The sequence below is a fragment of the Arachis ipaensis genome, chromosome B9, assembly GCF_059453495.1.
Source record: "Arachis ipaensis isolate K30076 ecotype BB chromosome B9, ASM5945349v1, whole genome shotgun sequence".
In the NCBI taxonomy this organism is placed as follows: domain Eukaryota; kingdom Viridiplantae; phylum Streptophyta; class Magnoliopsida; order Fabales; family Fabaceae; genus Arachis; species Arachis ipaensis.
The window spans coordinates 14,539,651-14,549,358 of NC_142444.1; the positions used below are offsets into that span (position 1 = coordinate 14,539,651).

Sequence of the window (9,708 nt, forward strand, 5' to 3'; positions counted from 1 at the left end):
CGCCAATTCTTGAACTCTTCTGATTCAGTGAGTGTTTTCTTGGTGGCATCTGATGTGAATTGTTCTGGAGCCTTTGATGGATCAAGGTGAGTTTCGAGATCCAAACTTTCAATGGTAAGAAGTGCAAGATATCTCCAAGTTGAGTAATTGTCTTCATTGAGTTTTTCAGTAATGGGTAAGAAGGTCTTTTTTGTTGAATCTGATAGCATGATTTCCATTATGGATCTAATGATGAAATGATGGCTCTTGATACCATAAAGGATGCAGCAAGAAGCTATGTAGCAAGTGTTAGTTTCTTAACCAAAAAAATTGAGAGTAGAAATAAAGGGTAATGAAAAGATATTTGTTATTACTTTTTCATATATACACTAGAATCAAATACACGCATCACATATGTATACATACTAACTCTACACTAGAAATACTAACTAACTAAATTATGTTATCCCTTGAATATTTACATATTTACCGTGACTCCAACTCACTCTTCTCACTCTTATCCCTTATACTCGGCACCTCTCCACTCTCCTCCGAGATTTGAGAAGATGAAACACGAGGCTGAGGCTGAAGCTAAGGTTCTCCCTCTTGATTTGGTGGAGAAAATCCTACTATGGTTGCCGATAAAATCCCTGATTCGGTTCAGGTGCGTCTCTAAAAATTGGCTTTCTCTGATTTCCGATTCACGTTTTGCAAAATTGCATTACGACACTACTGATGCCGCACCCACCAATAAGAACACTAGGCTTTTGTATTTGTCGAGTGAGGTTCCTGAGGCTTGTTGTGTAGATCTGGAAGCTCCGATTCGCCGCGATTACGCGCTTTAGCTTCCTCTAAATTGTCGTCATTTCAGTCTTAGTATTCTAGGTTCAAGCAGGGGCTTCATACTGCTGCGCATTCATGTTTATGGCGCACCGCTCCTTCTGTGGAACCCTGTCACTGGTTCTCACAGATCAGTGCCGTACCCTGTTGCTGACCCTGATGCTTGTGGCTCGTCAAATAATTTATGGAGTGGTCTTGGCTATGATGAATCTAGTGATGATTATTTAGTAGTAGTAGGATGGCATCAACTGAGACCTCAGTGGCAGTATTTCTCTGTTAGAACCAATTCCTGGAAAGAAATTGAGTGTGGCCATCTTCCTCTTTATTTGGTTGACGATGATAGTGCACGGTTTTGTAACGGGGTTCTTTATTGGTTGGCTTTTAAAGATATAGCATTGAATTTTTTGATTGTTGCCTTCGACATAGCCGGAAAGCATCTATCAATAGTGTCATTTCCAACATCAGGCAGTTTCGGTCGTGGTCTGTTTGCTGGATGCCTTGGGCTATCTTATTTGAACTTCACGGAAGACCAGAAGTTTGAGATCTGGGTAATGAAAGAATCATCTTGGACTAAGCTCAATGTTGTGCTTCCTTTAGATCATGGAATCCACCCTTTGTATTTCACTAAAGGTGAACTTGTTGGCACCAAAAACAATGATTTGGTCAAAGTCAGTGATAAAGGTGTATTGGTGGAGTCTCTAAGAATTAGTTGTCGTGACAATGACTTGAAGATGGTTATGTTTACTCAGAGTTTGCTGTCACTTCCGGATGAGTTTGGCTGCACAGGGGAAGAACAAGGAAAGTAGGGTATGTCATGTTCTGAAAACCTTCTAAAGCAAGTTAATTCTATTCTTATTTGGTCATACTTAAACATTTCTCTTGGAATTCTCTTCTGAACTCATTATGGGGTTTAGTCTTTTTGTTCGCATTTATAATGGGTAATGGCTAAACACATTATACAATTACTGCTGTTTGATCATAGTTTCTCATGGCATTTTTCTCGTGATATTTTGCAATTGATTTCTGATGTTTTGATTCAAATATTCATCAATGCCCTTGATTGAGTAGTTTTTCTGTTAAATGTTTTCTCTTGTTGCATCTATAGGTGTTCACACGAGATATCAAAAGTTGTTTGTCAGGCTCTGGTGTGCATGTTTCAGCAAGTTAGGAGCATCTTTGATAAGGTGTTTTATATATATCTTCTATCCAGACTCAACATATGTCTTCTAAATTTTGTATTAAATGTATTGTTTTAGGATTAATGGACTTGTGCTCTTCCTTTGTTCATGTTCTTAGAAAAGGCTGGACTACAAATTGCAGTTATTAAGACCTTTTTTCGAACTTACTCTCTCAAGTCCAAATCCCACTCTAACACGGACACAATATCAAAATGCCAATCCGCACAGTAGAAAATCAAAAGATAGGAAACATTTCACGTGTGCCCCCTTTACGCAGCTGGAACTACAGTGTTTTACTGTTTTATGTAGGAGTGTACATGTGGTACGATAAAGTTGGGTTTCTCTTGGTCTGGATTCGGTCTTAAATATTCATTGGATCTATTTTTGAAACTTTTGTTTTTAAATCTAATAAAACCCACTATTTTCGGCTACAATAAAACTGAGTTTATACTGGATAAAAATCGAATCTAGATGAAAATTATACCAAAAAATTAGGATGACATTTATTTATAAATAAAAAATCAAGATTATTTAGAGTTAAAAAGGTTCTTTTATAGTAAATATTTAGAATTTAGATATGCAATGTGCTAAGTAGATGCTTACTGATTAGTTTTTACTTTATATATAATTTTATAATTTTATTACTCGTTGTCTTTTCATTAGATAATATAATTCTTTTTCTTTTTGACTGATCACACAGTTTATATGACATTAAGTAATATTAATAATTTTTTCGTTTAATCAAATAAGATAAAAGGGAAAAAGCAAAAAAGAGAAAATAATTATAAGAAAAGAAGAATTAAGAAAAACTGATGTGAATAACCTAGAAGTTAAGCATGTTAATTGGTAATTAGGGGTATTCACCGGTATAGGTAATTTGATTATCCGATCCTAATAGATTATATTGGTTATAAATCTGATGGGTAATTGAATAAAATTAGATTGTACCTAATTAAATTCAATTTTAATTGGTTCTGGTATTAGTTCTAGGGTTGCCGAATTTCAACCAATCCAATTAGATTTATATCAATTTTTACTATTACATACTATTTAGATAAAATTTTTTCTATTTTTTAATTTTTCCTAAATTTTATTTCAGTCAAGTACTCCATTACCTAAATTTATTTAATTCAGGTTTAATTGGTTGAATCTGTTTTGGTCCACTCACAAAAAGTCTTAAATCCAAATCAACTCAAATTGATTAATTTTTAATCGGTTCAGTTCTCATTCTTCTCTAAATTCAAACCAACTCGACCCTCAAATACCCATCATGGTAACATGATCATATCAAAGTCATCATAGAAAATATAATTCAAAAGCACAGTGAAGCAAAAGAGAAGGGCTGGCGGGCGAGTGAGTGGAGGCAATGGACAACACCTTTGGGACTTAGGAGTAGGGGTGTTTATAGATCTGGTGAAAATCGGGTTTGATATGATCCAGATTCGGTATGAAATATATACCGAGCCTATTTGTTAGATTCGAGTTCGGCTCTAAACTCGATGAAACCTATACATTTTCGGGTCACGATTATATCGGGTAAAAACCGGGTGAAAATCAGGCCGTTAACATTACATTGCCTTGATACCTACCTTCTTGTAAGCTAGCATGTGAAAATATCCAAATTTCCAAGACTCCAACTATTATTTGACATGATAAAATTAACTTAGAAAAATATAACAAAAACCAACCTTTCTCTAAAATTAAAGCATAACCATAATCAATACTAATATTGTCTAATAACACCAAATATTTAAATCAATACAAATAACACAATATTATGCATTAGTCTAAAGTCTTATGCATTTTAAACATAAAATATTAACTTATAGTCTTATAATGACTAATAACACAAAATATTAAGGTTTACAATACTTAAATTTCACATAAAAATAACCATCATCCATCACTAATAACACAAAATATTAATTGTGTATGATGACTGGGCCACTGAGACAAGTTCGGATAATCCGAACTATGGTCCAGACCCGACCAAAATAATGACCGAGTCTATTTTTGAAATCCTTATCCAGCTTTAAACACAGTAAAATTATACCAAATTAGCCCCTAAAATATTTTGAGTGGAGCCCGATTTTCAAACCACGCCGAGTCATGCACACCCTACTTGGGAGGAGGGGGAGACTCATAGTGCAGTGTGTGTCCTAATGTGTACAATATATTTTTTAGTGTTTTGATTCCATCAGGTCGAGCCAGGTGACCTTATGACCTAAGCCTTGGTCCAATTGAATAATTCAACTTGGCCAATTTTTTAAACCTTGGGTCTGATCTAAGTTACAATAAATATGGCTAAATTGGGCCGAAAACCACTGGACTTGGATCGGGTCTTTAAACCGGACTGGGTCATTTGTACCCTAGTTTTATGTAATGTATAAGTTTCTAAAAGTTCTCATTTGTTGTGAAGTGAGGCTTTAAATGACTAAAGTAACTCTTGATATAGATATCAAATTACAGGTACAACTGAAAACCGTGAGACAAAAAATGGTGTGAAATAAGGTTTTAAAAATTGAATTACTCTAGTAATTAATTTATTGGTTTAATAATTTAATCGAAATAATCAAATTATAGTAAAATAATATATCAAATTATAAATAAACGCACAAAAGTATAAATATATTATAATATTTAAAAATATACATATTAAAAGTGTAACACCAATTAAGCTCATAAGCCCTCAAAAGTACAACATAAGAGTCAAAGATTAAAATCAACATTTATATTTGTATAAAATTCATGATATTATAAAATATAAAGAATAAGCACAAAAAAAATATTATGTTTGTCAGTGTAATTGTATTTTAATTCCTAAGTTTTATTTGAAAAAAGTGTATTCTATATTCTTTAATTTTTAATATATATTTAGTTTAAATTAGATATTTAGATATCTTATATGGGTATCTTAAAGATAAATATAATTATAATAAAAATGAATAAATAAATAATCAAATATTAACAAAAACAAAAGAAGTCTTCTTTTTCTTAAAGAAGTATAAATAAAATTTTTAATATATCTTTAGTTTTTTTTGTTAAACAATATATATTTAGTTTAAAAAAAAATGTCTCCGTTTGATAGAGAGGTGGAGAAAAAATGTCATTCAATAACTTTAACAAAAATTAGTCAATTTTCAATTTAATTCGGTTCAATTGATCAATTTTTAGTTATTTATCGACTTTGAATTTCAGCAGGTTTACTTGTAATCTGAATCGAATTCTTGATGATTTTCGGTCCGACTGATCTAATCGATCGATTTTAAATGGTTTTCAAAACATGGTGAGAAGAGGCTGTCTAGTGCGGAGTTATAGTGCAACTAAACAATTAGGCTAGATATTGGGCCTAAAATGTTTAAAGTGTTTTTGTTTAGTATCAATTGTAGGAAGAGATAGAAATAGACTAAACTTTATTCTTAACAGAAAAGTCTTATAATGTAGTAAATTGGTCTAAGTTTAACCTACAATAGTTATATATTTGTTTTCAAGTATTAAACTTGACCTATTATTAATTATCCAAAAAAAAAAAATACTTGACTTATTATTGAGTTTGACATGACTTGAAATCTATTAAAAGGTTTCGTAATTTTTTTTACAAAATTATTTTTTTATAAAAATATTATCATTTTACTTATAAGTGTTCTAAATTTTTCGTTTGATCTTATTTAGAGTCAAAATTTTATCGAATTAACCCTAATATTTTTTTATGGCCAAATTATCCCTAGTAATTTTAATTAATACTAATTTTACCCTTAAGAACATAAAAGACTATTTTACCTTTTTATAATTTATTTACTTATTTTAGTTACTATTTTTATTTTTACTCCTAATTTTTACTAAAATTTTTATTTAGAACCAAAACTTTATTTTAATTATAATTTTGACCCAACTAATCATATTTACCCTTAACAATACTAAGTTCAGAATTTTACTTAATTTTCAATGAAATTACATGTTTAACTCTCGTTATATCCGAAAATAATCATAAAAAAGTTTTCGGGCAATTAGTCTTAAGAACCAAGACAAAAAAAGGTTTCTCCAATGCTGTTTGGTAAATTTTCATCATGAAAAAAGCTCTTAACAACTTCACAAACCTCTTTCTCAACAACTGTCCAGTGATTTTGAAAGAACAGACCATTTAATCCGTCTAGTCCTGGTGCGTTGAGACTTCCAAGACTGAAGGTAGCTTTTTTGATCTCCTGATTAGTAACCTCCTTCATGAGCTCCTCATTCATATATTTAGTAACTCTAACAGGAATATTACTTATGCATTCAGTCATATTTAAATTCTTTGAAGTCTTAAAAGAATTTTGAAAATGATCTACTGCTAACTTAAGAATATCATTTTTTTCACATACCCATTCACCTCTTGAATCCTTTAATTTGTCTATCCTATTTTTATCCCTTTTTTGGATGGTAGAGGCATGAAAAAAAGATGTATTCTTGTTTTCAAATTTCAACTATTTTACTCTCGATCTTTGACCCCAATATTTTTTCTTTTGTCTCCATAATCTAGTAATCTCTATTTTTAGTCTGTTGATCTCTTTTTGCTGTGTCTCAGTACAATCTCCTTGCGCTTGCTTGAGGCTGTATTTCAGTTTTTCTATTTCAATATCTGTCCTCTTAAATTTTTTTTACTCCAATTGATCAATTTCTTCTTACAATTTTGTATCCTTTGATCCAAATTCGTCCAATAATCAACCCCACTATTACAAGTACTACTCCATCCTCTTTTTATAACAGTGTCACAATTGGCATGTTCAGCCCAATAGGCCTCAAATTTAAAATCCTCTTCCCTCGCAGTTCAACATTGAGAACTAGAGGAGTATGATCCGAACTTATAGCTGGTAAGGCTGAAAGGATGGCATGTTAAAAATCTCTTCTCCATTTCCAATTGACGAGTACTCTATCTATCCTCTCTTTAGTAACAAAACCATTCCTTGGGTTACTAAATCACGTGAATTTCATCCCTTGTAGTTTCAAGTCCATGAGTGCATTCTCATCTACAAAAGTCCTAAAAATTTCAATCTGACTGGTTGGTTTTAGGTGCAATCCTACTTTCTCTTCTTGTAAAATTACATCATTAAAGTCCCCAATAAACATTTTTTGCTCTTCCAAATTTTGATTAGCATAAGTTAACTCTTTCCATAACTCCTTCCGTCTCTTGTGATCTGGATGGCCATAAACAAAAGTTGCTTCCCAATCCTTATCATTGCCGTTGATGATTTTAGTTTTTATAAAGTTGTGACACCAAGCATAAACATGAACATTTATATTATTCTTTCAAAATAAACATAGTTCCCCGGACAATCACCGGGATTCCACACAAAACATGTTGTCAAAACTTAATTTTCTCCTAATTCTATCAAAACTTAGTTTGCTAGCATTGGTCTCTATAAGGAACAAAAGGGACGGCCTGAAAGATTTACAGACACTTTTTAATTTATACACTGTCGAGGGGGCTACCATCCCTCGACATTTTTAGCTGACGACAATCATGGTTGTTGGTGGGGCATGTCAAGGCCCGCCTCCTCGGCCGTGATTGTTTCAACTTCGTTTTTGAACTTCTTACCTGGTTCTTGCATACAAAGTTCTTCTGCTTCCTTCATATTTGCTTCATAATCTACCTTGTTGCTTGTATCTCTTTTTCTTTTGAGGTTCAGAGTCATTCTTATGTTATAAGCCAGCTCCAAAGGCCACTGATGATCATTCCTCTGTTGTGGTGTTGCAATGTTATCTTCTTCCATTTCTTGCTAATCCTCAGCTAGTTCGACGTAATACTCATCCCCATTCTCCATTCTCTGAATCATGGTTCTGCCACCTGTAATAACAATTATTTTTATTTTTGGTTTTTTCCTGTAACTCCACGGCTATCCTGCATTATGCCTTATGATTTCTGTGTCCCTCTCTGCTTGTTTTAGCATTTTCTTGTTGTCATGTTGAATTTGTTGGGTCTCATTCTTGCCAAAAAGTTTTTCTAGCTCTTTCCTGATTGTTAGACAACTGTCATTCTCCCTGTCACCTTCCTTTATTTGCTGGTTTTTTGTTTGACCTTCAGTTTCCTTCAGCCTAACTAGCTGTAACTCATTCAGCGTTGATTTCATAGCAAAAGGTTGGACATCATTATTATCCATGACTTGTATATGGTCCTCTTGCCCCTCCTTGTCATCCTGAATATTGCATGGTTCAGATACTTCTTGATTCAAAGAGAAAATCACGTTGGGCCTGGAAGCCCAATTCTCCTCTTCTAATTCTTGAAGCTTATCATTTTTTTCTCATCCTATTTATAAAGTCTACTATCTTCTCACCAATTCTTAATTCTTTCCCTTCTGAAATAATAGGCCTGTTTAATAGACTTTCTGAAATCTCCTCGATTTGCTCTCTTGATCCCTTACTCTCCCTACCTTGAACCTTTTGTTGCTCTCAGTTAGCTTCGAAAGTTCTCTGAATCCCTCCTCCTACTCTCTTGCCCGTGCTACTCTCTTCTGCCCATTACTCTTTCATAGTATTCATTGTTGCATGCTCTCCCTCGCACGCTTGTTTATCGTCTATCCACTCCCTATTTTCGTCTTCCTCTTGCTGCTCTGTTTCCCTGGCTAAAATGGCCTTAGCTTTATTAACCCCCAATCCCAGTCCATACCTTAGTTTCATCGAGTCCCAACTTCCCAGTCCATACCTTAGTTTCATCGAGTCCCAGCTTGCTGTAGTCATTGAATTTTTGCATTCCTTCTTACTATGACCAAGGATTCCACAGTTTAGACAATAGCTATCCTGAATTCTTTCATATTTGAAATAAATCTAAAGAGTTTAATAATTTTTTGTTGCTATCCATAAGCCAATAGGTAAAGGTTTAGTGATGTTCAACGTTACCTTCACCTTCAAAAAAATTTTCTGTAGTATGTTATTCAATTGTGAATTCTCCATTTTTATCACGACTCCTATTTTCTTATCGTTTCAGCTATTTTTCTTGTTATATAATTAAGTGGAAGTCCATGTATTTATACCCATAATTTCATATATTTGTGGTCTACATCGTATACTAACTGTCTTCCATTCTATATCTACAGGTTAACAAGATTTCTTTTAATATTCTAAGATTTTCCTTTACGTATCTGGATACCCTTCTTAATATTCCTGAAGCTGATAAGCACTTTATTTCTATCGATGTTCGAAATCGTTACTTCTTTCATATTCTCTCAGATTCTCAAAAGTGCTACTTGCAAGTATTAAAGCTAACTTCTTTGTTCAAGAGAATTTTTTCATCATATTCAAATTTTCTTCAATAAAAATTCTCGTCATCCTCTGAATTGATACAGACAGCTTGGCCTGTAGTTCTGAAGACACTCCTTATAAAAGAAGAGTTCTCCTTAGAGAGATAAGGCGGTTCCTCTCCATCTTACACCTTTTTTTTTTTTGGGTCATGCAACACGCTCACACACACTAACCTAGTGTACCTTAAAAATGTTGGGCCTCTTAAAGCCTTTTCAATTCCTCAATGGTACAAGACACTCTAATTCTATAGGTACCAGTCTTAGAAACAACAACCAGCTCCACGTAATCTTCCTTCATTCTAACTACAAACGTTGTAAACGGCTATGTAAGATACTTTGTTAAGTATTTATTGTCAAAGTTAACGGTGAGAGTGGGACTATATTAATGTCATTTTAAATTATTTAAAATTAAAATAAAATAATTAAAACGCTAAGAA

At 33.1% G+C, this 9,708-nt stretch overlaps 1 pseudogene across 1 annotated transcript; it reads left to right on the forward strand.

The window, feature by feature from the left end:
* Nucleotides 1-421: 421 nt before the first annotated feature.
* LOC107615045 (F-box/kelch-repeat protein At3g23880-like) lies at nucleotides 422-2,146 on the forward strand (annotated as a pseudogene). Its single transcript, XR_015900196.1, has 2 exons — nucleotides 422-1,626; nucleotides 1,925-2,146. The product of XR_015900196.1 is annotated as an F-box/kelch-repeat protein At3g23880-like (transcript).
* The last annotated feature ends 7,562 nt before the right edge of the window (nucleotides 2,147-9,708 follow it).